Here is a 27,911-nt window from a genome sequence, read left to right as displayed (position 1 = left end):
GTCCCCCAGGCTCTGGAAAGGACCCCCTCCATCTCACCACATCTCAGAATGTCCCCACTACTGCAGTCGGGAGTCCCAGCGTTAGCAGGTTAACCTGTGGGCTAAAGCCAAATTGTGGGTTCCAGGCTCCCAGGCTTAAATCAGCAGAGCCACATTAGTTCTGCAGGGCATTCGGTCACCACCTGTTAAAGCAAATTACATTTTTTTTTTTTTTTAAATACTGTCAAGTTGGTTCCAACTCATGGCAACCCCCATGTGTGTCAAAGTAGAACTGTACTCCATAGGGTTTTCAATGGCTGATTTTTTCAGAAGTAGATAGACAGGCCTTTCTTTGGAGGCGCTTCTGGGTGGACTCCAGCCTCCAAACTCTGGGTCAGCAGCTGAGGGCATTAATCCTTTGCACCACCCAGGGACTCCACAGTGATAGTAGTGAGTTGTTCGTAACACGGGCTTGGGCGTTCTTACACCGGCTCTGGCACAACTGGCTTGCTGAATCTAGACCACGGCTTCCTCATCTGCATAATGGAAGATGAGCATAGCACTCGCTTCACAGGCCCACAGTACGGGTAAATGCTACAGAAAGTGGGAAAGTGCTTAGCCAGCATGTCTGGCCGAGGCAGGGCTCTAAATGAGAACCATCTCATCAATTTCTTGGTAAGACCACATATCTACCCGATATAAACAATGACCCAAAAAAGAAAACCCCACTGCTGTCCATTCGATTCCAACTCATAGCAACCCTATAGAGCAGAGTAGAACTGCTGCATAGGGTTTCCAAGGAGCAGCTGATGGATTCCAACTGTCCACCTTTTGGTTGGCAGCTAAGCTCTTAACCAGTGCACCAACAGGGTTCTAAACAATGACCCAGTGATCTGCAAAGAGCCCAAACTTTCCCAAGCACCAAACAATCCACATCGTCCACGAACTTGAAGGGCAGCAGCTACCCCTCACCCTGCTGTCCCCCCTCCCCCGCGTCTGGGAGTCTCACCCAGTTCTTTCTCTCACTGTCAGATCATCATGGAGGCCAAGATGGCCGGCACTGAGCTCGAGAAATAGTTCCGGTGGCCAGAAAAGACGCTGCATCCTCAACTCTATTTTCATCCTGAGACTCAGAACTGCTCCGGAGACATCCTTCAATCTGCTGTGAAGGCAGGCCCTGCCAGAACAGCACTCACTTCCACTGCTCCCCAAATCCTTCCTCCAGAGCACCCAGCACACACAGGTTGTAACTTTAAAAGCACGAAAATCAGGAAACGAAACATGGCTAATTCTCACGGCAGCATTAACTCATTCGCTTGCACATATGGGGTATTTGGATCCCAGTAGGTCTTCTATATATATAACTTATTATACAGTAGGTGCAACTTGGGAGAATTAATGTTGCTATAGGAACATTCAGATCAAGGCTGGCTTCCAGAGGGAAGAGAGAAAAATAAGTTTTCCTCCTCAGTGTACTTCTGTTTTGAGTTTCAAAGAGGAAGAAGGAGTGTGATCAAGTCAAGTGAGGCAAGGAGGGGGCTTCCCCTAGTAGTTTGGGGATGGTGAGAATTCTTGGAAGCAGTTTCCTGTGGAGAGGGGAGGAAAAGCTCAGAGCCTGAGTGGGTGCCCATGTGGCTAAGGGGGCCGGAGTGAGAGACCAAGGAGGTGGGGGGTGGAAATGAACAGACCTGGCCAGGAGCCAGGCTCCAGATGCCAAAGCTGGAGTGCTGCTTTGGGCTGATTCTGGGAACCTCCGCTGAGGGCAGGTTGAAAGCCCATAAATATAAACTATGGTGTGTTCCCCTTCCCCAACCCCACATGCCTGTGTCATTCCTGTAGCCTTCCATCCTTCCCAGCGATGAGGTGAAGGAAGATGGAAATCAAGGGTGAGTTTAGTGGTTAGACACACTACTATGACCTGTCTGTGGCTGAAGGAACAGCTTCAACCGTGGTATGTATAACTCAGTGATCTTATTGGGAACAACAACTTTGTGTCCACCCCACGAATCCCCCACCTAAACCCAACTCTGGCATTTGCTATAAGTCTGAGCATTTGGCTCACCCAATTAGAGGTTTTCCTGATTCGTAAATCTGGAAGTGTAGGGCAACACCCACCCCACTATCCCCCAACTGCTCTGAGATGCCTAAGTCTGCTGTCTCTTTTTGGAAGAGGCAGGGATCCTGAATCTCCCTCCCCAGGACCTTGCCTGCCACATCTGGGGGTCACAGCACAGCCGGACATTCTGCTTACGGTAAGGGCAGCTCCACGACATCCCGGGACATTCCCTCAGGTTGACCATGTCACCCAGGCAAATGTGCTGGCTCCTCTTGGAGGAGCCTTAAAAAAATAAAACAAAAACAAAAAAACACCCATTGCCACCTAGTCGATTCCGACTCACAGTGAACCTATAACCAAAATTAAAAATCTAAACCCATTGCCATCGAGTCACTTCCGACTCATAGCAACCCTATAGGACAGAGTAGAACTGCCCCATAGGGTTTCCAAGGATGGTCTGGTGAATTTGAACTGCTGGCCTTTTTGGTTAACAGCCATAGCTCTTAGCCACTATGCCACCAGGGTTTCCAGCGACCCTATATCATTTGCAATTGAGGGAGTACACAGAGGGCCCTCAGAACATGTTTGGTGGAAGAACAGATGGAAAGCCCAAGGTGGGAGCAGAGTAAAGAAGGAAGGAGGGAAGGGAAAAGGCCAGCATGCCTAACATCACTTTCCAGTGCAGCAATCGCCAGTTGTCTGTCCACTTCGTGCCAGGAGCTGTGTTACCCACCCCGGGGATGCGAAGACAAATAAGACTTTACCAGTCTCAAGACACCCAGGGCAGGAGGAAGGTGAAGCATGGAAATGAGCCCTGGTAGCGTAGTGGTTAAGCGTTCGGCTGCTAACCAAAATGTTGGGAGTTCAAACCCACCAGCCGCTCCTTGGAAGCCCTGTGGGGCAATTCTACTCTGTCCTACAGCGTCACTATGAGTCGGAATCGACTCAAAAGCAACAGGTTTGGTTTTTAGTTTGGTGTCTTACTTCTGGTGTCCCCAGGAACCAGGCCTCAGCAGTTCAGAATAGGCAGCTGGCAGATGCCTGTGAAATGAACATGGAGATAGCAGAATGGCAGCACCAGCCAAGGAGAAGTGGCAGGTGTCAAAGGGAGCACAGTGTAGAGGGAGATTCATTCCAGCCAAGGTGGCCCCATCCCGCAGGTCAAGCCCTACTCCCAGCAGCTGAAGAAAGACAGCTCTCCAAGTCTACCCATTGACTAAAGCCTTGCTTTCCATTATCTATTGCAGACACGTTCCGAATACTATGACAGGGAAAGGGGCTGCCGCTACCCAGAGCTGCTGTTTTGCATTTCATTTGAAGCTGTGTCTACTTTTAAAAAATATATAATAGTAAAGTGGAATATCTAAACGCTTGCCAGTCCACTCAGCTTGGAGCTGCGTGCTGAACATTCTAACCAGTTGGCTGAGCTGAGGCCTAGAGACGGTGTGGAAAGAGAACGCATCTCCCTTCTGGAGAAAGGCAAGGCCGCTGGGAGGACATTAGCATTCTTCTCCTTCCCGTGCTATCAGATCTTCTGCACAGCTAAAATAATGGTGGATCTGCAGCATTCTTGAGTCAACAATTTGCCAAATTTCACATGACAGACCAGCAAGGGAGAAGACAAGTCAAATATAGCCACAGATGTTGGTTATTCTGACATGGGGGCAGGCGGGTGGCTAAGGGTTATACGTTCATTTAATCAGCAAAGGCCCAAGAGGCCTCCCTGATATCAGTGAGCGAGACCGTCTTCTAGGGCTCCCAGGTCCCTTCCAGCATCCCACACATTGTCACTCTGCTCTTTGTCGAAAATCCTTCTTTTTGTACTTTACCTCACTTTAACTCAAGTGTGGTGTTTTTAATTCCTTCCGTGGCATGATTTTGAAATTAAGCAGTTTGTGGGCTGACAGCTGGTGTTACAACTGGCCTATTCCCTTCCGCCCCCACAAAGAGCCAACACTGTGGGAGCACAGGCTTGGAGGAGCTCGAGCACATTCCAAATGCCCATCTCCTCCATACAGAGGCAGGAGGTGGGGAAGGCAGGAGGGCTGCAGAGGTGTGTGAAGACCTGGTGGAGATGAGAAGGGGCCTGCCTCTCACAGCTCTAGGCATATCCTGGGGCAGGACAGGAAGCACCCATAAAGTATATCCTCCACTTGCCAACACACTGTTCAGGGACACTGTCTCAGTCCTAAACACCCTCAACACGTCAGGATGGCTCCATGAACCTCAAAGGTCAGGCTCCAGGCTATGTGCCAAAGCCACTACAGAGCAGGCACAGAGTATGTGCATGTCCCACAGCTATTATGATCAAGAATTCTGAGTATGTGCTCTATTTTGTTGTTATTATTTTGTTAACTGCCATCGCATCAGCTCCGACTCATAGCAACCTTATGGTACCAGGATAAAACATTGCCCGGTCTGCGCCACCTTCACGAACTTTGCTGTTTGAGTCCATTGATGTGGCTATTGTGTCAATCCATCTTACTGAGGATCTTCCTGATTTTCTTGGATGCTCTGCTTTACCAGACACGATGTCCTTTTCTAGTAATTGGTCTTTTCTGACGACATGTCCAAAACAAGCGAGTCAAAGTCTCATCATCCTTCTAAGGAACATTCTAGTTGTATCTCTTCTATGACTGATTTGTTTGTTCTTCCGGCAGTCCACAGTATATTCAATATTCTTCGCCAGCAACACAGTTCACACTCATCAATTCTTCTTCTGTCTTCCTTTTTCAGTATCCAACTATAGCATGCATATGAGGCAACTGAAAAGACCAAGGCTTGGGTCAGATGCACCTTAATCATGAAAGTGACATCTTTCCTTTTTAAAACTTTGAAGAAGTCTTTGCTGCAGATTTGCCATTTGTGGTCTTTTCTCTTGTCCCTCTGTTTCCTCAGAACCCTACTAGCCTGGCAACAATGGATGGGTGAGGGTGAGCAATTTCCCGGAAAGTAGACATTTCTAAAACTTGACTTCGTTCAAGGTGGTGCCTAAAAACTGAATCAAATTTGGGAAGCATGACCCCACGAAGACCCAATAACCATGTATACTTCCAAGCCTCAACCAGGCCAATCGGTTACCCCAGACAACCCCTATTATTAAGCTCCCCTGGTGTGCAAAGAAGGTTCTAGCATTAGAGAGTAACAAACAAAAATGGTCAATCCCTAATCCGCATGCCCACTAAACCTCAGGCCTCTAGCAATCCTTGACATCATCTAACTTATCCTATCTGATGGCACCATAGGTTGCTGTTTTTTAATTTTCCTTTAGGCATTTTTATCTTTCTCATGATTTAGACCATTTTTGAAACCAGACATGTTTTGCATATCCCAGAGTTGGAATCAGCTTGACGGCAATGGGTTTTGTTTTGTTTTGTTTTTAGACATAAACTGGAAGTTTTAAAAAATTATTTTTTTTATTGCAGCATTATTCATAGTTGCCAAAACCCAAATGCCCATCAATAGGTGACTGGATAAACAAAATGTGGTATATACATATAAAAATATATATATATATATACATATAGAAGAATACTACTATTCAACCACGAAGAGAAATAAAGTTTGATACGTTCTACGACATGTATGAACCTTGAAAACATTATGCTGAGTATGTAGCACATTTTTCCCATCATGTGAGCTACAACTCATGGTGACCTTATATATAACAGAACAAAGCGTTTCCCGTTCTGCACCACCTGCACGATCATAATTCAAACACCTAAAGCCAAACTCATTGCCGTCCCGTTGATTCCAACTCATAGCAACCCCACAGGGCAGAGTAGAAATGCCCTATAGGATTTCCAAGGCTATCGTCTTTACAGACGCAGACTGCTGGCGGGTTTGAATGGCCTACCTTTCGGTTGGCCACTAAGCACTTTAACCACTGTGCCACCAGGGCTCCAATTCAGATACAAAAGAACAAATATTATATTATGCCACTTATATGAAATATCTAGAATAGGAAAATTCATAGAGACAAAAGTGTATTAGTGGTTACCAGGGGCTGGAGGTTTATTTGCTAAAGGAGTACTGAGTTTCTCTTTGGGGTGATAGAAAATTTGGGGAATGGACAATAGTGATAGCAGCAACATGTTGAATGTAATTAATGTCACCAAATTGTACTCTTAAAAATGGTTAAAATGGTGATTTTTTGTTATATGTATTTTACCGCAACAAAAAAAATTTTTTTAATGATTTTTTTTAAGTAATGAGTACCTAGACCTCAAGATCTGTAAATAAGTCAACAGCCACTCTAAGTGTCTTATTCTTACTCATATGAATGCGTATGTATTTCTGTGTATGCATAGTTGACATTTCTGTAAAACAAAGAATATGATATCATTCTTTGCAAAGCTCAGTAAATTGTTCACAAGGCCCTTCATCCAAAGAAATCTTTCACTGGCTCTGTTGCTCTTGGGATAATGTACCAACTCCAACCAAGGGCTGTAGGGCCTGCCCCCATGATCTGCGTCTCCCACCAGCCATGTCTGCCCATGCATCCCCTCCCTAGGCCTTCCTAGCTCCTCAAACATGCCAAGCACCTGCCCACTCCAAAGCTGGTCCCTGTACCCTCTCCTCACTATTTGGCCAACTCACCTTCACTCTCTTCATTCTACACAAAGACCTTTTCAGACTCTGTATTACACAGTGTCAGAACCCCTGCTCTTTTCCTTTAGAGTATTTTGTACTGTTGCAATTATGTAATTAATTATGAAATTACATTCATATATATATAGGCAAAAACTACATTTTTCTCACCACCATATCTCTCGACCTGAAAAAGTGCTTGGTGCTTAGTAGGTCCTCAGGAAATTTTTTTTTTTTTTTAATGGAGCATTGGTATTCTTTTAGCCACGTACACAGGCTTAAAAGTAAAGTGGATGAAGTTGACACACTGGACCTCAACAAAATTGAAGACTTCTGCTCTGCAAAAGGCCCTGAGAAGAGGATAAAAAGACAAACTGCACACTGGAAGAAGATATTTGCAAACCACATATTCAGCAAAGGACTAATATCTAGAATATATAAAGAATCCTCAAAACTCAACAGTAACATAAACAATTCAATTAGGAGCAAAAGATATTAACAGACATTTCACTAACAAGGATATAGATAGGTAGAGGAAGAAGAGAGAGCTGCCATCAAGTTGATTCCGACTTATGTACAACAGAATGAAAGGTTGCCCAGTCCAGCATCATCCTCACGACTGTCCATGTGTTGAAGTCCATCACTGCAGCTGCTGTGCCAAACTATCTCATCGAGGGTCTCCCTTGCCCTCATTGTCCCTCTAGTTTGCCAAACATGATGTCCTCCTCTAGAGATTGATCCCGCCTGATGACATGTCCAAATCAAATGAAGCAGATGTTGTCCTGTAGTGATCCATATGGTTTTCATCTGCTAATTTTCAGCAGTAGATTACTGGAGCTTTCTTACTAGTCTGTCTTATTCTGGAAGATGTACTGAAACCTGTCTACCAAGAGTGGCCCTGCTGGTATTTGAAATACCAATGGCATAGCTTCCAGCATCATAGAAATGTACAAGCCACCAAAGTACAACAAACTGACAGACGGGTGGTGGGACAAGGATTGACGTATGGCAAATAAGCTCATGAAAAGTAAAGTGGGTGTGTCAACAGAATTTGAAAGTTCCTGTTTTATATCCAGTGATTCTACTTCCAGGGATTTCTCTGAAGGAAACAGAAGTGTGCAAAAAGATTCCAGACTCCAGAATGCCAACTGTAGCGTTTTATTTACTTCTTGTTGTTGTTGTTAGTTGCCATCGAGTCAGTTCCAATTCATGGAAACCCTATGTGTGCAGAATAGAATATTCCACAGAGTTTTCAAGGCAGAACCCACTAAACCTCTAACCACAAGGGATTAGTTGAATAAATTGTGCTCCATCCAAATGTACCTAGAATGTAAATTCTCCCAAGGCCTGAATTTCTGTTAAGAGTGATAAAAAAAAAAAAAAAATTGGAAATGAATAATGGTATTAGTCGTACAACATGGTAAATGCAATTAATGTCACTGAATTGTACACCTAAAAATGGTTGAAATGGCAAATGTTTTGTTATACATATTTTACTATGATATACATTTTAATAGAATTTAAAAAAATTAAAAACTCTCTGTGGGCAGGGATTTTTGCTTGGGAGCCAGTGTACCCCAAATGCCTACAATAAGCTTCAAGAAAGATCGGATTGATTTGAACTGAGTGATGAAACACCAGGCAGTACAGAAAATCATGACATGGGAAAATATTCCAAATACATTAAGTATTAAAAAAAAAAAAAAAAAAGAAAGAAACAGATTGTGAGACTATACATACATCATAACCACGGTTTTGTTTGAAAGGGAAGAAATTTATGCATGTTTACAAGTTAACAGACTAAAAGAAAATAAACCAAGACATTAGCAATGGGTAATCTCTAGAATTCTTAAGGGGCTTTTCTTTTCCTTTCTTTCATTTCCTTTGTATTTGTGTGGATGTTATTTTCTAAATTTTCCAAATTATCTACAAATAACATTGTTTTGTCTTACAAAGAGTGGACAGGTATGTTGAAAGAAGTTTGGGGTCCGTTGGAGCCCATGCTGAGCTACGGTCATTGCTGCGGCAATAAGGGAGTTCCACGGGGAGGCCCTTGCCCTCTTGCCAACAGCCCCTCACAGCCGAGGGCACTTTCGCAGATGACAGCCATCCAGAGGACACCTTCAGGGTCTTTCCCATAAACCAGCACCACTTAGGCACTTGTTTACTCAATATTTTTCTTTAAATTGACTCTTTTTATTTAAAGAAATCTATTTAGAAGGAATCTTTATCACTACCATAAAGGGAAAGTAGTATCACTTGTCATAAATAAAATGTAACTATAAAAATAAATTCAATTTTTTTTAATAGCATTCCTTAGCACTAGCCAGATACTGTCGCCAGCAGAAGGTTCTGAGTCCAAAGTCTGCTCTCTCTTTTAAGAAAGGGAGGCTAGCAAAGGTAAGACAAAACCCAAAACCAAATCAAACCCACTGCTATCCAGTAGATTCCAACTCATAGCGACCCTCTGGGACAGAGTAGAACTGCCCCACAGAGTTTCCAAGGAGTGGATGTTGGATTTGAACTGCTAACACTTTGGTTAACAGCCAAAAGCTTAACCACTGCACCACCAGGGCTCCAAAATGTAAGAGAAGCAGCTGTTAAAGTCATATTTGCACCAAATAAGTCTTTCTCTTAGACATAATCAGAAGTCTTGAAAGTGGATTGAAGGAAGAATGACATTTGATTCAATGTCATTTATTGCCATATTCCTGTGGCACCTAAAAGCATTTTGCATGCTACTAACTATACATCCCACACCTTGGAACTCACTGGGCTTGATAAATAAACCTAAAAAAAAGCACTGAAGTAGACTAGCCTCTGCTACCCCTTCCAGCTCCATGTTAGCCCTTCCCAGGTGTGGGAGAGTACAGAGGTGGGCAGGGGGAGGCTCAGAGACTGAGAAAGCACCCTGATCTTCTTTGGGCCCTGGGAGACTCCAGAAGCCATTCTTAGACCCGAGTGCCTTCTCCAGGGATGGGTTACCCAATAAGCAAGGTAAGCACGCACTTAGGGCACCAGTTGCCCAAAGCAAAAACCCACAGATGCCAAGCAGATAGGACACAAGGAAAAGCGAGCAGCTCAGTGCAAGACAGGGCACTAATGCGGTATACAGTAAAAATCTTAGTACCCCACATCCACTAAAAATTTTATAATCCAGTCCATCTCATTCCACTAAAATGGCATACGCCACTTTTTTATTCAATCACTAATGTTATACCTGTATTTAAAAAGAAGTTACATCATGGATAGCTAAGACACACACACACATATATATATAAAAACCCGTTGCCATCGAATGTGTATATATACATATATTTATACATATATATAAACCAAAAACCAAACCCACTGCCGTCAAGTCAATTCTGACTCATAGCGACCCTATAGGACAGAGTAGAACTGCCCCATAGACTTTCCAAGGACCGCCTGGCGGATTCAAACTGTCAACCTTTTGGTTAGCAGCCGGAGCACCTAACCACTACGCCACCAGGGTTTCCATATATACATATATATATATATATATATATACCACAAAAAAACAAACACGTTGCTGTTGAGTCAATTCTAGCTCATAGCAACCCTATAGGACAGAGTAGAACTACCGCACAGAGTTTCCCAAGGAGCACCTGGTGGATTTGATCTGCTGACCTTTTGGTTAGCAGCCATAGCACTTATCCACTATGCCACCAGGGTTTATAGAAACAAACAAACAAAAAAAAAAAAAAAACCTGTTGCCGTTAAGTCAATTCCAACTCATAGAAACCCTATAGGACAGCGTAGAACTGCCCCATAGAGTTTCCAAGGAGCTGCTGGTGGATTCAAACTGCAGACCTTTTGGTTAGCAGCTGTGCTCTTAATCACTACATCACCAGGGCTCCAACATATACCTGTATATATATAACTCACATATACTGTTCAAATATGTGAGTAAGCAGAGGAGGGAGCACCACAGATTATCAATGTTTAGTGCCTTAATCTGGCCATGGTCTTCTCTACCCTGGGGGGAGTCATGGCTGTGGGATGCAGGTGAGCTCACCTGACTCCCTAGTCCAGTAAAGACGTGACATGGGCTCTTCTGAGATGTAGGACAGGAAAACTGGGATGAACGATTTGCAGTCATGTTTGCTAGTTACAGAACTAGGAAAAATGACTGTTTTCTGCCTAGAGCACTAGCAAGTGAGCTGCCCCAGCTCCATTAACATGGAAGCATCCATGTGAAAATATGGAACTTATGATGGCTTTGTCTGGGGAACTTCATTTCTGATTGGAAGTTCTATTACACATGAATCTAATTCTAAACAGTGTTACAACAGACTCAAATGATTTACATTTTAAGCCATCTTCTTTCATTATCTCATACCTTGTAGGATAGCAGAAGATGGATTTTATGGGCTTCTATGATTAATTCCTCTAAATGGGAATCTTTCCCTACTCCAGCTGTTCAGGCATGGGGTCCCATCCTTCAGTCCTGCTTCACTGGGCACATTTGAGAGCTGAGATCAAAGAAAGAGTGTTCCGGCCAACAGGTGAGGCTTGAAGAGCATTCCAAGCTTTTCATAAGCTGGATCTAAACAGAATAAATGCTTCCAGTTAGGGGACTGAACACCATTTGGTCCCAAATGTCGAGAGAGAGGGGGATTGTCCATTAATAATGCCAAAGACTGTTACAAAAGCTTGAAAATGTGTAAGAAGAACTTGGTTTTAACCTGCCAGAATATGGGCACAGGGCTAGAGAAAAGGCACTGATCCCCAGCCAGAAGCAAATTGGGAATTTGGTACCCATCAGTGGTTTAATGAATCACCTCAAAGCTAGGGGTAAATGAAGCAAGCTGGGTTTCACTCTGCTTTGGGTTTGCCTTTGAATTCATTCTTTCCAGGGGGCACCCAGACAACCAGTCCAGAAATACCATGAAGATAAGGTTGCTGGATGAACAACTAAGAGGATACTTTTCTGGAAACCTCTGCTCACACACCAGGATGAGATGAAATAGTCCTTGACAGGGGCAGATTTTCTCCTTCGGTTTCCTGTAATTTCTTCACCACATTTGGTCAAAGGAAGGGGCCGCCATTTTGGAACGAGGCTTGAACGAGAACTCTGGATTGAAAGATGAGTGAGTCATCAGGCAAGAAACCACAGAGTGAGCTGTGCCTGGGTCTGCCCGACAGACAAATGGCAACTTTAGACTCCGCCCAAATCATAGCACAAGGTCCCAACCCAAAAGTTAAAAAAGTAAACAAAATAAAACGTGAGAAATTCAAGCGCTCTGATCAACGAATTTTAGAAAATATGCAAAACTGGCCTCAGAGAAATCATCTTTGCAGCATCAGAAATCCTGCTGTCTGCTAGGACTGTGTGGCTTGGTGGCCTCGGAGAGACTACCTCAAAACAACCATCTACAAATAGGGTGACAAGAAGGCAAATTGAGCTGCAGAAAGTGACCACTGGGGAAGGAGAAGGAATGTCCTTGAGGCAGGGCCCACAGTTAGCTGGAGCCCCCTAGAATGCTCCCCCTCCCCCACAGTTCATGGTATCTTTAGAATCAAGGCTACAAACTGCATGAAGAGCGAGTAATTCAATTAACTCTATAGTCTGAGATGAAAAAAAGGGCCATTTTGCTAGCTCTAGTGGAGCACTAGTTTAACCCTGATGCTTGGGAAATTCCCAGGCCAGACAGCGTATTAAACCAGCTCTTCAACTTAAGAACAATTACTGTCATTTATCAGCCTGAAGAGCAATAATGCACAAATCGACAGCTTTCAGGAGGCAAAAAGCTAGCTAGGTGTAATGATATGCAAAGCCACAGCACTCTACATTTTGAACTGTCTCTATCCTATCAATACATCTCCTTCTACCTACAATTTATCAATACAAATGTGGTGCCCAATGAAGGCAAGACCAAGAAGATAAATATGAACAGGGTGAGGGGGAAAAAGGCTCAGGAATGTTTGAATTTTAAAATGATGAAGTACAGATCACATCCTTAAAGCATTTTACATGCAATGACCTGATCACATCCAGTTCTCTTCTGAAAGTGAAAACAGAAGAAGGGGATTTCTTTCTCTACCCCAAGGTTGCAGGGAGATACTGCTTCTTTCTCTTTGCCTGTTCGCAGACCGTGTCTTTAACAGGAGGGTGTGGTCATTTAGGACGCTAATGAAAATAACAATGCTAATGGTAATCCTGGTGATGGATTTGCATAGAGCCTTTTTCCTAATTACTTCCACATCTATCGTTTCCTTTTAATTTCATAATATCTGCAAAAGGTAAGAAGATAAACACTATTATCATACTCATTTTGAACAAAGGGGCAACTGAGGCATAATGTGAATTTGAAATTTACCCTCCAGTCAGAGCCAGGGCTAGAACCTGGGTCTGGACTCCCAGCTGTCCCTGAGAAGTCACAGCACACCAGGGGCAAGACCAAGATGGACCTGCAGTGTCAGGAGGGTTCCCAAATCACAGTATAAGAGCACAGAGAAAGCAGAACATGGGGATGGGGGGTGGGAGATGACAATGAGACAAATACAATGTCAAGTCTGCAGCACCCACTGCGCCCTACTGTGTGCCAGGCTCTGGGTGAGGTGAAGACAATGCCACTCCCAACCCAGGCGCTGTTCGTGGTCCCCGCCTCCCATGTACCTACCACCACCACATACCACCTGTCATGGATTGAATTATGTCCCCCCAAAAATGTGTGTATCAATTTGGCTGGGCCATGATTCCCGATATTGCGTGATTTTCCTATATGTTGTAAATCCTGTCTTTATGATGTCAGTGTGGGAGAATGGGCAGCAGTTGTGTTAGTGAGGCAGGACTCAACCTACAAGATTAGATTGTATCTTGAGGCAATCTCTTGAGATACAAGAGAAGCAAGCAGAGAGTCAGAGGGACCTCATACCACCAAGAAAGAAGCACCGGGAGCAGAGCACCTCATTTAGACCTGGGGTTCCTGCATAGAGAAACTCCTAGTCCAGGGGAAGATTGTTTAGAAAGGCCTTCCTCCAGAGCTGACAGAGGGAGAAAGCCTTGCCCTGGAGCTGATGCCCTGAATTTGGACTTCTAGCCTACTAGGCTGTGAGAATAAATTTCTCTTTGTTAAAACCATCCACTTGTGGTATTTCTGTTACAGCATCACTAGATGACTGAGATACCACTGTTTGGTTGAGTTACATCATTTATCCTGATAGAGTAAATGTACTTTATGTTGAGGCGAGATGGAGAGGATAGTGTCCCGGGTGGAAAACATTCCTACGAAGGAATGTGAACAGGACCTCAAGAGAGAGCTTGATGCAAGTCAGGCAAACAAGGACCTTCCTCAGGAATCCTAAAAGCTGTTTGCCACTGTAGCCATTTTCTTTCTTGGCCTTCCAATTATTCCCACTGACCCACTTAGGTGCTCCTCATCTCAGCCTTAAGTTTTGCAATGGCCCCTAACTTTGGCATTCAAACTCTTGGTCTTTAGGCAATATTTTTAACCAATTTAAAAAAGAAAATAGTTACTGGTGGTCAGATTTAGAAGGGTTGTTTGTTTCTCAGTCTGTTTGAAGCTATCGTTGGTTTATTTTTTTCATCCCGCTTATCTTTATTTCCTAATACCTGCTGAAGTTGTTAGCTGCTGTCAAGTAGACCCCCAACTCATGGAGACTCCACGCACAACTAAACAAATCACTGGCCGGTCCTGCACCATCCCCGATTGCAGATTGGATTATTGTGATTCAAGGTTTTCATAGGTTGATTTTCAGAAGCAAATCACCAGGCCTTTCTTCCTAGTCTGTGTTAGTCTGAAAGCTCAGCTGAAACCAGTTCAGCATCATAGCAACCTGCAAACCTCCACTGACAGATGGGTGGTGGCTGCGTATGAGGTGCCTTGGGCAGAAATCAAACCCAAGTCTCCTGCACAGAAAGCAAGAATTCTACCACTGAACCATGAAAATCACACAAAAAATGAAATGCATGTATCTCACAAAAGCACTGAGATAATCATTTAGCGAAACAACATTCTATCTCTTAATTTTTAAGTGGGTGGGAAAAAGCCCTGAACAGATTCTTACTTCCTGACATCAAATAAGAATGTGGATGCATTTCCCTGCTTTATGAGAAATTACACCTTTCTCTTACTATTAAATTAAAATATCCTCTCCCCTTCTCCGAAACTTGGCTGCTTTACAACAAATACATAAATCAAAGAGGCATGGGATCCAGACGCCAATTGGCAGACGGCGCTATGAAATAAGCATGGGGGACATGGGCGTGCGGAAGTGTTACAACCTGTTCCAATCTGCTCCCTGCTCTCCCCGTAACAAAAGAGGAAAAGATTCCAAACCCTCCTACACACACACATACACAAAGCAAAGTTTGGGAGGTTTAAACAGAGCTAAAGCTGCTAAGGAGAGCCACCCAACTGCATAGGTCTCTCACTCTTACCACTGAGCTGCAATATTCGCCGCATCTTGCCAACAGAAGATTGGGTGAACTTATCATACCACTGCTGAGAAATGCGGAAAAGCCTGGGGTTTTGCCAGCATTGTTATCATCATCATCGTTACCATGAACGTCAGGCCAAAAGAATTTTCCAAGCACTCGAGCTTAGGATTTTTCTCAACTGTTTTGGGAGAGAGAATGGCCATTAGAATTGAGGTAGAGAATAGGTGTGTGTAGCAGCTAAAATTAACCCAAAAAAGACAAGGCAAAAGAGAAAGTATTGTCCCACATAAGGTCCAAAGAGTAAGCTGGCCCTGGGCAGAAATCTATGAGAGACCCATCCCCACCTTTGCTTCCTGGGGTAACCCCCTTCCCAGCTCTATATGATACCCTGGCAGCCTGAGGATTGTGTCAGTGCAACACTTACGACAGCAAAAGATGGGTCCAAACCCAAGCCTTAGAACTGAAACTCATGGGCCCAGACTGCCCTGACTTGGTTCATGTGAACATACCCAAACTAATCACTGCAGCCAGGGGTATAGGATGTACTGATTGGCTTAGGCTGGGTCACATGTCCATTCCTGGAGCATGAAAACAAAAGCTTCACTCAAAACACGTGGGCTGAGAGAAAGGAAGTGTGAGCTTCACCCAACAAAATCAGGAGGAAGGGATGTTGAAAGGTAAAACTCAGCAAATGTCCACTTCAAAGCATCACAAGACCCAATCTTTGGTTGGACTGAAAAGCTCCAATTCCATTGTCCAGGAAACCATGCCCAGAGTTCACTCACAGGATGAGTAGAAAATACAGCTGCATACTTGTGTGGAATGCCATATACCTATTAGCATCCAGATTGCATATGGCCCCTGCATCACGAGAGTCTGGTGGACTAGCAAAAATAAGTCCTGGAGGTGAGAATTTCAACCACTGTGTCTAGAATTTTAATAGCTGTTGTGCTTGAGCTATAGAGCTCAGGCCAAAGATTAAATCCTCCCTAGTATTTTTTTAGTCAAAAACTAGAGCAACAAGGTGAACTACAGGACCAAGTCATTCGCACTTTATATATTTTTAAAAAGTTAATTAAGATTACAAGTCAGATTAAGTACTTACTTTCTGTAAGATACAGATAAACAGGGAGACAGTTACACCAAGACATGTTAAAAAAAAACCTCTTAGTTTCAATGTCAATGGCTTCTTATTTTGCACTCATTAAACTTCATTTGTTGAAATACCAGACACATATGGACAAATGCACAAGTTACAAGTGTACAACTTAATACATTATCCCGAAGTAAACACATTCAAGTAGCTATTATTGAGGTCAAGAAAGAGAACATTACCAGTGCCCCAGAAGCTGCTTGTGGGTCCCCTACCAATCAGTAACCTCATCCTCCCCTCCAAAGTTCATTACTATTCCGACTTCTAACAACATAGACTAATTTTGCCTATTTTTTAAACTTTTTATAAATGGCCTCATACAGTGTGTACTCTTTTGTGCCTGGCTTCTTTCTCTCAATATTCATTCATGCATGTAGCTACAAGAAGTAGCTCATTCATTTTCGTTGCAGTTTAATATTCCATTATGTGACTATTCCACAATCTATGTATTCAAACTATTTGTGATGGTCATGCAGGTTACTGTTGTAAACTTTCTTGGACAAGTGTACACGTATCTAGGAGGGGAATGATTGGACACGAGCTCATCTTCTGTAGATAGACAAGCAGTCTTCTAAAGTGATATACCAATTTACACTCCCAGCAGCAGTAATACCTTCCTGAACACCTTTGACCACTAGTTATTACAGCCTTGGTCAACTGCACTCTGTTCTTAACCATGACTCAACTAAAGGAGATCATGTGTAAAGCTTTGGAGGCAGCCAGAGCTCAGTTTAAATCCTGGCTTCACCACATACTAGCTGTGAGTGTTTGTTTGGAGAATTTCACTTAGCCTCGGATTTCAAATCTGTGAAGGGACTGCAATCATACTGTTCTTGTAAGAATCAAATTGGATTTTATATGCAAATTGCTTTGCAAACTGTTGAACTATATACCTGTGTTAGGAATTAGAAAGAAACATTGGGTTCATTTGGCCAATATTGCAGTCCCATGGTGTTAAGATCAAAATCTCCCAGTAGCATTAGAAGTGTACAGGACAGTTGGGCACCTGGGTTAAAATCCTGTCCCCACCACTTACTACGTGACCTTTGAGGAATCTCTTTGATCCTCAGTTTTTTTCATTTACGAAATGATCGTAGTAAGACTTCCCTGACAGAATTATTGTGAGGATAAAAAACATAACCAAAAATGAGTAAAAGAAAGAGTAATATTGAGAGAAAGACAGAGAGAGAATCTACGTGCTAGTTCCAGTGCCTGACACTTGGCAGGTGCTCAGAAAAATGATGGTGATCACTACTGTTTTAGTTTCCAATGTCTTCATAACAAATTTCCACAAACTAGGTGGCTTAACCCCCACGAGTCTGTCAGTTTGTCATACTGTGCAGGCTTGCATGTTGTTATGATGCTGGAAGCTACGCCACGAGTATTCAAATACCAGCAGGGTCACCCATGGTGGACAGGCTTCTGCTGAGCTTCCAGACTAAGATAGGCTAGGACGAGAGACCTGGCAGTCTACTTCTGAAAAGAATTAGCCAGTGGAAATCTTATGAATAACAGTGGAACATTGTCTGATATAGTGCCGGAAGATGAGCCCTTCAGGTTGGAAGGCACTCAAAATACAACTGCGGAAGGGCTGCCTCCTCAAAGTAGAGTCAGCCTTAATGATGTGGAGTAAAGCCTTTGGGACCTTCATCTCCTGACGTGGCACTACTCAAAATGAAAAGAAACAGCTGCAAATATCCATTAATAATCAGAATGTGGAAGGTACGAAGTATGACTCTGGGAAAACTGGAAACCGTCAAAAACGAAATGGAATGCATAAACATTGATATCTTAGGCATTAGTAAGCCGAAATGGATTGGTATTGGTCACTCTGAATTAGACAATGTTACAGTCTACTATACTGGAAATGACAACTTGAAGAGGAATGGTGTTGCAGTCATCGTCAAAAAGAACATTTCAAGATCTATCCTGAAGTAAGATGCTGTCAGTGTTAGGATAATATCCATATGCCTACAAGAAAGACCAGTTAATACAACTATTGTTCAAATTTACATACCAACCACTAAGGCCAAAGATGAAGAAATTGAAGATTTTTACCAAGTTCTGCAGTCCAAAATTGATTGAACATGCAATCAGGATGCACTGATAATTACTGGTGATTGGAATGCAAAAGTTGGACAAAGAAGGATGGGTAGCTGGAAAATATGGCCTTGTTGATAGAAGCGATGCTGGAGGTCGCAGGATAGAATTTTGCAAGACCAACGACTTCTTCATTGCAAATACCTTTTTTCACCCACATAAATGGCAACTATACACGTGGACCTTGCCAGATGGAATACACAGGAATCAAATCAACTATATATGTGGAAAGAGACAATAGAAAAGCTCAATATCATCAGTCTGAACAAGGCCAGGGGCTGAATGCAGAACAGATCATCAATTACTCTTATGTAAGTTCAAGTTGAAACTGAAGAAAATTAGAACAAGTCGACAAGAGCCAAAGTACTATCTAAAGTATGTCCCATCTGAATTTAGAGACCATCTCAAGAACAGATTTGACCCATTGAACACTAACGACCAAAGACCAGACTAGTCGTGGAATGACATCGAGGACGTCATACATGAAGAAAGCAAGAGGTCATTAAAAAGACAGAAGAGAAAGAAAAGATCTAAATGGATGTCAGAAGAGACTCTGAAACTAGCTCTTGAATGTCAAGTAGCTAAAGCGAAAGGAAAAAATGACAAAGTAAAAGAGCTGAACAGGAGATTTCAAAGGGTAATTCAAGAAGACAAAGAAAAGTATTATAATGACATGTGCGAAGACCTGGAGATTAAGAACCAGAAGGGAAGAATACGTACAACATCTCTCAAGCTGAAAGAACGGAAGAAAAAATTTAAGCCTACAGTTGCAATACCGAAGGATTCTATGTGGAAAGTGTTAAACGATGCAGGAAGCATCAAAAGAAGATGGAAGGAACAGACAGAGCCATTATACCAAAAAATATTGGTTGACCTTCAACCATTTCAGGAGGTAACAAATGGTCAGGAACTGATGGTACTGAAGGAAGAAGTCCAAGCTGCACTGAAGGCACTGACAAAAAACAAGGCTCCGGGAATTGACGGAATACCAATTGAGACGTTTCAACAAATGGATGCAGTGCTGGAAGTGCTCACTTGTCTATGCCAGGAGATTTGGAAGACAGCTACCTGGCCAACCAACTGGAAGAGACCCATATTTATGCCTATTCCCAAGAGAGCTGATCCACCTGAATGCTGAAATTATCAAACAATATCATTAATATCACACACAAGTAAAATTTTGCTATCATTCAAAAGCAGCTGCAGAAGGAGAATGAAGAACACCAAAGACACAAGGTAATTATGAGCCCAAGAGACAGAAAGGGCCACATAAACCAGAGACTACATCAGCCTGAGACCAGAAGAACTAGATGGTGCCCAGCTACAACTGATGACTACCCTGACAGGGAACAAAACAGAGAACCCCTGCGGGAGCAGGAGAGCAAATTTTCGTAAAAAGACCAGACTTCACGGTCTGACTGAGACTAGAAGGACCACGGAGGTCATGGTCCCTAGACTTTCTGTTAGCCCAAGACAGGAACCATTCCCAAAGCCAACTCTTCAGACAGGGATTGGACTGGACTATTTTGGTTTTTTAGATGGGATAGAAAATTATACTGGTGAAGAATGAGCTTCTTGGATCAAGTAGACACATGAGGCTATGTTGGCATCTCCTCTCTGGAGGGGAGATGGGAGAGCAGAGGGGGTCAGAAGCTGGCCAAATGGACACGAAAATAGACAGTGGAGGGAAGGAGTGTGCTGTCTCATTAGGGGGAGAGCAATTAAGAGTATATAGCAAGGAGTATATAAATTTTTGCATGAGAGACTTTCACTTAAAGCACAATAAAAATTTTTTAAAAAGCAACTGCAGCAGTACATCGACAGGGAACTGCCAGAAATTCAAGCCAAATTCAAAAGAGGACGTGGAACCAAGTATATCAGTGCTGATGTCAGATGGATCCTGGCTGAAACCAAAGAATACCAGAAAGACGTTTACCTATGTTTCATTGACTATGCTGAGGCATTCGACTGTGTGGATCTTAGAAAATTATGGATAACATTGCAGAAAATGGGATTCCAGAACACTTAATTGTGCTCCTGAGGACCCTGGACATAGATCAAAAGACAGCCGTTCAAACAGAACAAGAGGTTACTGCATGGTTTAAAGTCAGGAAAGATGTGTGTCAGGGTTGTATCCTTTCACATCTATTCAATCTGTGTGCTGAGCAAATAACCCAAGAAGCTGGACTGTATGAAGAAGAACAGGGCATCAAGATTGGAGGAAGACTCATTAACAACCTGCATTATGCAGATGACACAACCTTGCTTGCTGAAAGTGAAGAGGACTTGAAGCACTTATTGATGAAGATCAAAGACCACAGCTTTCAGTATGAATTACACCACAACATAAAGAAAAAAAAATCCTCACAACTGGACCAATGAGCAACATCATGAAAAGCGGAGAAAATATTGAGGTTGTCCAGGATTTCGTTTTTCTTGGATCCACAATCAACACCCGTGAAAGCAGCAGTCAAGAAATCAAAAGACGCATTGCATTGGCAAATCAGCTACAAAAGATTGCTTTCAAATGTTAAAAAGCAAAGATGCTACCCTGAGGACTAAGATGCACCTGACCCAAGCCGTGGTGTTTTCGATCACCTTATATGCATGTGAAAGCTGAACAACGAATAAGGAAGACTGAAGAAGAATTGATGCCTTTGAATTGTGGTGTTGGCGAAGAATATTGAATATGCCATGAATAGCCAAAATAACGAACAAATCAGTCTTTGAAGAAATACAACCAAAATGCTCCTTAGAAGCAAGGATGGCAAGACTACGTTACACGTACTTTGGACAAGTTATCAGGAGGGATCAGACCCTGGAGAAAGGCATCAAGCCTGGGAAAGTGGAGGATCAGCAAAAAAGAGGAAGACCCTCAATGAGACGGATTGACACAGTGGCCGCAACAATGGGCTCAAGCGTAGCAACAACTGTGAGGATGGCTTGGGACCAGGCAGTGTTTCTTTCTGTTGTTCATAGGGATGCTATGAGTCAGAATGAACTTGACAGCACCTAACAACAACAGGTGCCTTAAAACAATAGCTATTTATTCTCTCACAGTTCTAGAGGCCAGAAGTCTGAAATAAGGTGTTGGCAGGGTTGGTTCCTTCTGGAGGCTCTGAGGGAGAATCTGTCCCTTGTCTCTTTTTAGCTGGTTACTGGCATTCCTTGGCTTGTAGCTGCATCACTCCAGTCTCTGGCTCTATTGTCACATGGTATTATTTTCTATGTGTCTCCTAAGTATCTCTGTCTCCAAATCTCCCTCTCCTTTCTCTTATGATGACACCAGTAATTGGATTTAGCACCCATTTTAGCCCAGTATGACCTCATCTTTATTTGATTACGTCTACAAAGACCTTATTTCCAAATAAGGTCACATTCACAGGTAGCAAGGCTTAGGACTTGAACATACCTCTTTGGAGGATACAATTCTAACCACTGCAATTAGTAAAGGTCTAGAAAATATGACTTTTTGATTGTCAGCAAATATAATAAACCTCTGGTTCTATGACTCCTTTTATTGATTCTCATAACATCAGTAATGAGGGTCAATTCTATGGAAAATTGTCAGCTTATAAAATTTGGCTTTTCTGCCTCAAGAGTCCCCTTTTTCACTTTCTGCCCAGCCCAGCCCAGCCACTGAGAGGTTCAACATCCTCAGAATCTATGCCATCCAACCTCCTAATAAAAGCTTACTGTCAGGAAAGAGTGAAATGCAGACATTAGATGTAACAGTCACAGAATGTCAGAGCTAGAAGAGACCTGAGGGCATCCAACACATTCGATTCACTTTATAGATAGTGAAGCTGGGGCCAAAAATCTAAGATAACACAGCCAGTTAGTGGCAGAGCCAGGACTAGGGCCCAGCTCCCCTGACAACCAACCCAGAGCTCATTCTTTATGGACTTAGTATAAATGTTAATCTGTATCTCCAATTGTAAATAAAGGAGTAGGTTCTTTAATAACAGGCTTTTCAAGCACCAGAGGAAGAGCTAAATCACATCTAGTCTATCCATAAATTAAATAGGCCTTGTTAAATTTTAAAATCCAGACATAGACAAAAACCATCAGTGTTTATATTTTAAATAACATCTTGTCTAAAAAAAAAAACTGGAAAACTCCTGCTTCCAGCCATGACAGAATAACCGATATGAGGCTTGCCCCCAGTGTCAGAAATAACCGTAAAACTGGACAAAATATATGAGGCAACTGTTTTCAGGCACTGAACAAAAGACAGTGCAGGACTGTAACCTTTGAGAGAAGGCACACACGTTTACTGCCCTGGCTTTCTGCCTGGGGACACCTTTCTGCATGGCACAAGGGTGAGGATCCCAAATGGAGCAAAAGTTTCACTAAACTGAAAAGGTACAGATCAGAGCTCCAGGCTGTTGAAGCTCCAGGCCTCACAGTAACAGAAAGAGGGAGCTTCACAGAAAGGGGCCTCAGAAAACAGGTTGGAGGTTTACCACAGGACCTTTGGCTGAGGGCTGGAATACACATGCACAGGGTGAGAATCCAAGAGGGCTAGCAGATATCTTCTGCTATGGAGCAGGTGTGGTGATACCAGAGGTTGTGCACTGCTGGAAAGCATTGAAGTTTCAGCCAAGCCAGTATTGAGAAACTTCATGGAACGCCCCACGCCTGTGACTGAAAGCTCAGAAAGTCCATGCCTTCAGATTAAGGATCGTGGTCCGAAGTGAAGGCCACACCATAAGGCAAAGTTCAAAATTAAAATATACCTTAACAACAAATAAAACCAAGCCTAACAGGACAGAATGAATTCATCATTAATGTTACTGCCTAACAGAACAAAACTTAAAACTTTTAAAAGAAGATAATATAATCTGGAATTCCTATAGTGCTTCATTAACAATGTCCACTATACACTGAAAAATTAATAAACATGATGATCCGTAAATTTTTTAGAAAATGTTCTACATTTTACTTTGGTAAGTAGCATCTGGGATCTTAAAATCCTGTGAGCAACCATCTAAGATACTCCACTGGCCTCACCCCTTCAGGAGGAAGGAATAATGAAGAAAACTAAACATACAAGGGAAAGATTAGTCCAAAGAACCAGTGGACCACATTTACCATGGCCTCCACCAGACTGAGTCCAGTACAAATAGATGGTGCCCAGCTACCACCACTGACTACTCTGACAGGGATCAGAATAGGGGGTCCTGGACAGAGCTGGAGAAAAACGTAGAACAAAATTCTAACTCACAAAAAAAAAAAGACCAGACTTACTGGCCTGAGAGTGGAGAAACCCCGAGGGTATGGCCCCCGGGGCACCTCTTTAGCTCAGTAATGAAGTCACTCCCGAGGTTCACCCTTCAGCCAAAGATCAGACAGGTCCATAAAACAAAACGAGACTAAAGGGGCACACCAGCCCAAGGGGGAAGGACTAGAAGGCAGGAGGGAACAGGAAAGCTGGTAATAGGGAATCCAAAGTTGAGAAGGGAGAGCGCTGAGATGTGGAGGTGTTGTTAACCAAAGTTGTAAAACAATACGTGTACTGTTTAATGAGAAACTAGTTTGTTCTGTAAACCTAATTAATATTTTAAAGCCTTCAATAGAAACTGACCCCAAGGTGGTTCACATATTGAAATTAGCAGGAAAAGTTCTTTCAAACAGTTTTATAAATATGTGCTCAAGGACTCAAAAGAAAATGTAAAAATAGTGAGTGAGCAGAAGAGACATTAAGAATCTTTTTTAAAAAGGACCAAATGGAAATTCCGGAGCTGAAAAGTACAATACCTGTGTCAAAAAGAAAATCTCATACCCTGATAGGAGCAAGAATGAAGAGTTTTATCGAGGAGTAGCAACCCGAGTTATGCAGCATGTAGTGAAAGTACAACGTGCTCCAGGTTTCTGAAAAAGGGCAGAGTTTTTATACACAGGGTTCAGCGTGACCAATACTATAGACATTTCAAAAATACAACTCTTTCTTTATTTGATTAATCTATTTTCTGACAAACATTTCCTGATAACAGTTTGGGTAAGCACTTTTTTCAAGAACATTTTGTTACATGCCTCCTGGAACATTCTTTGTATATATTTTCCCAGAACAACCACTTCTCCTTCATCCCCCTCCCTTGTTTGCCCAAGAGTGGTTTATGTTAATCCATTAGTGAGACTCTACTCCAAACACCTCTAAGTTTGAAATTCTGCTGCACATTCCCCCCTTTTGATCAAGTCTCCACTAGGAGGCACTGATCACCCACAATCGAGTATCCTTTCTTCTGAAAGGACTTGGTCTGCTTTCTTGAAGAGCTTTGGTCAATAAAAATTATTTTCTTCACCTTGCTGACTTAACAGGCCTCGTTTTCAGGGTGAGTGGATCTTTATTGAAGTTATGGCAGAAGGCAAGGCCAAATGGAAGGAACAAATTCAGAACAAACTCAAGCAACAAACGGTCAACACAAAACACCCAGGGAAACAAGGTGGGTCTTCTTCATTATTCTGGACTCTGGTAAGGGTTTTAGGACTAGAACTTAAAGTAAAAGGAGTACAGCAGGGTGGAGTGGGAAAGTAGTATCATTTAGGCACTACTTCTGCAATCTGTTTCAACTGGGAAATGATTTTATCTTAGAACAATTCAATCTTTGTTCCCTGATATGAGTTAGATTGAAGCATGATACCTGAGGTGCAACTAACAATCCAGGGGAATGCCACAGCCTAACACGTATGGCTTACTTAAAGGTAATGTTGAAATTATTAGTAGCATTGGGTACAAGAATACAATTTGATACAGGAAATGCTCATGAACTGATTTTTCATGCCCAGACAATGAATGGGGATGACAAATAAAACATTCATTCAAATTACTGGTCGTAGCTACTGATTGGGCTAATTTAATAAATACAGTTTCTTCCTATTAGCAGCAGATGCCACTGAAAAGATAGCTTTAAAAGATAGATGGACTTCCATGTTGGATAAAATTACCAAGGAAAAAGACCATGAGTATGAAGTAAAGCTAGTAACGTAAGAATAGGTACAGTTATAAAACAAGGTCCACAATATTCAGCAAGATTCATGGAGCCTTGTTTTGTGATCTTGGGATCAGCTGTCTACCTCAGATGTCATCTGCTTCTGACCACTAGAGTGGTTTAAAATGATTTTTAGTTCTCCAGAGGGTTGACAAGTCCACAACAGTGTCTTGGCCTTCTTTAGTTGTGACAAATGGATCCAGTTTTTTTAACTCCCTGTAGTTTAGCAGAACATCTATTAGTGAGAACTAGGTATAGCCCTTTCCAACAAAGTTCTAATGAGTTGTTTCACTGATGTCTTTCCCAATATACATAGTTTCCTGGGACAATGTTAGGCAGATTTTGGAGTTCTAATATTTGGCCATCAAAGGCTTCTGTAACCTGTGAAAAATAGTCTTTAGAGTATTGGATTAAAGATTGACAATATTTTAATAATTCAGGTTGAACAATGTTAGAGTTGGTATAGGCAACATGAGGGAGGGCCATAGGTTTTCCAATAATTATCTCATATGGAGTAAGTTTATGGGATCCAAGTGGGGTAGATCTTAAGTTCAAATGGACTAAAGGAAAAAAGTTTAATCCAGGATAAATTTAGGACCTCGTGAAGCCTGGCTAATTGATTTTTATTATACCATTAGTCTTTTCCAGTAGGCCAGAAGATGGGGGTGACAGGGGCAATGAAATCTCTGAAAGATGGGAAAGATTCAGCGTATTTCTTGAATGACGTTACCCATGAAATGAGTCTCCCTAGTACTACAAAGAGTCTTCTGTGCTCCCCAGGTAGGCATGATGTTTTCAAAAAGTTTCTTAGCTACAAAGGCCACAGTTGCATGGAGGCAGGGAAAAGTCTCCACCCAATGTGAAAATCTACAGATCATCACTTATACATATTTATAACCACTGGAGGCTGGAAGCTGAATGAAATCTATCTGCCATTCATGCACAGGCCCTGAGGGCAAGGGGTATTGTCCAGGTAGGACTTTAAGATGTTCCAGGATTGTGGTGAGGGCAAATGGGGCACTAGAAGGCAACATGTTCAGCAGCTTCAAAAAAATTTTCCCCACCAATATGTCTTTAGGATCTCAATCATTTTATCTTGCCCCATGTGGGAACCTTCATGTAAGGTCCACATTACAGGAGTGTGCAAAAATTTGGGCAGGACAGGTCTCTAATTAAGTCCCAGCCATAATATAGTGGCAGGATCTTGACAAAAACCTGCTTTTCTCCACATTTCAACCTTATCTGTTTGGGCTAATTGTTGGCGCTTTAAGAGTTTTTCTGTAGTTAATTCATAAAGTTTGGGGCCACCCATAAACAAGTTCAAAGAGTTCTTTTCTTTATTCATCACAAGGGCGATAGTAATTTGGGAAACACCTTGTTTGGCTGCTCTGTCAGCAAGAGCATTCTTAATCTCTTCAGTTTGGGGTACTCCTTTTGGCTGGCGAGCTTGTATTTTTATCACAGCAATTTCAGAGGGAGTAGCGGAGCATCTAAAAAGTCTGCCACTAAGGTTCCATTTTTTTATGGCAGTCCTAGAAGAGCTTAAAAATCCTCCTTAATTCTGCAACATGCCAAAATCATGTACAACTCAAAAACAATATTAGAATCAGTGTAAATACTGACAGACTTTCCAGAAGCACGCTTACCAGCTGTAACCAAAAAAGAAAAAAAACAGTTGCCATGGAGTCCATTCTGACTCATAGCGACCCTATAGGACAGAGTAGAACTGCCTCCATAGGGTTTCCAAGGAGTGCCTGGTGTATTTGAACTGCTGACCTTTTGGTTAGCAGCCAAATGCTTAACCACTGTGCCGCCAGGGCAATTAAGTCAGCTTGCTGGGCAGAAGTAGTTTCAGGAAGAGTTTGATTCTCTAAGGACTTCAGGAGAGGCTGAGATGGCCTATCTAGCCTGATAATGAGAGCTAACGCATTTTGACTTTAAGTAGGAGCCATCCACAAACAAAACTAAATCAAAATTAAAGGGGTCTCTTTCAAATCTTTTCAAGGGATCAAAAGTTTTTCAGCTAAATTCAGGTAGTTATGCATTGGATAATTATCATTCTCAGTTTCAGGGAGAAGGGTGGCCCAGTATAAACAAATCACAGAATGTAGTTTAACATTAGATTCAGCAGGAAGGAGAACTTCATAAGAAGCGAGCCAACTGGAGGAAAGGTGTAGAGTCAAAGCAGAATTAAGTATGGCTGATATAGTATGGGATGCATAAACATCTAAAAAAATTTCCATCACTATATCTGTGGTGCTTTTCACTAATCTGGTTGTAGCAGCTACAGCCTGGAGACAGGGTGGGTAGCCTTCAACTACAGGATCAATCTGAAGGCTATAATAGCCTATCGGTCCTTGATAACCTCCATGTTTCTAGGTCAAAACGCCTAAAGCATTTCCAAACTCTTCATGTACAAATAAAGAAAAATCTAGGTGACAGGTGGGAAAACCTAAAGCAGATATTTCTATTAAAGCCCCTTTTAATTTATCTATATCCTCCTGATCTTCTGGTGAAACCTGGAATGAATCTGGTTCTGAGGCCTTTAAATATTTATATGAGGGTTGGGCCAACAAAGAAAAATTAGGAATCCAAATCCTAAAATAGCCACAA

Source organism: Loxodonta africana, chromosome 21 (genome assembly GCF_030014295.1).
Source record: "Loxodonta africana isolate mLoxAfr1 chromosome 21, mLoxAfr1.hap2, whole genome shotgun sequence".
Taxonomy (NCBI): Eukaryota; Metazoa; Chordata; class Mammalia; order Proboscidea; family Elephantidae; genus Loxodonta; species Loxodonta africana.
The sequence above is the reverse complement of the archived record's forward strand: the minus strand, read 5'-3'. Positions refer to the sequence as shown.